The sequence below is a fragment of the Venturia canescens genome, chromosome 1, assembly GCF_019457755.1.
Source record: "Venturia canescens isolate UGA chromosome 1, ASM1945775v1, whole genome shotgun sequence".
NCBI lineage: Eukaryota > Metazoa > Arthropoda > Insecta > Hymenoptera > Ichneumonidae > Venturia > Venturia canescens.
Window position 1 is genome coordinate 434,841 of NC_057421.1, and position 811 is coordinate 435,651.

An 811-nucleotide genomic window follows, 5' to 3' on the forward strand; every position below is an offset into this window, starting at 1 on the left:
CAAATTTTTTAAGATTTTTCTTCTACACAGTTATCGAGTAATTGATCACTAAAGTTCACGTGTATAAGCATAGCGTTTCCATATATATATATATATATATAGGTAGGTATACATTCCGGGTATAAGAAATAATCTGCTTTAATTACTCGATAACTAAGTAGAAGAAAATTTTGAAAAAAATTGTGTTTTCGCACTTGATGTTGAAGAATATTATCACCAAATTTTATCAAATTCTGATTATTTTGATTTCGTGATCCACCCTCCTTAATACGCATGATTACCACGGAATTTGTTTGAAAAATAAAAACCAATTGTAAAATTGATACCAACATTATTGTAAATATCATTATAATCAAATCGTGAAAAATTATTACGCTATTGTTTTTTTTTTTTTTTCATACAAAAGAGATAAGACATTCTCGTTTCTTCGTATCGTGATACCGACCATTTCATATGATTTTCTCGAAATTTTTCAGAAATATTGAAGTTTCGTATGTCAATCACAGATATATTTGTAATTATGATATGAATGAAAATATGTATTTAGAGGTGATGCTGCGGTATCTTGGCGCCAAGTATTGAAGAAAAAAGTTCGACAATTTATATTGAAGAGATTTGAAGATCATAAGAAACGTTTTCGATCGTCCTAATAATTTTGAGTCGATATTTGTGTTGAAAAATGTATTTCAACATGAATGGAATTTTCAAGCACGTCGAAGGAAAATCTATAATGACCTGTTGCGCGCGATTGCAGTTGCAATTGTTGCGTAAATAAGCGACTCAAAAAGAGAGGGGAAAATAATTAGGCCGG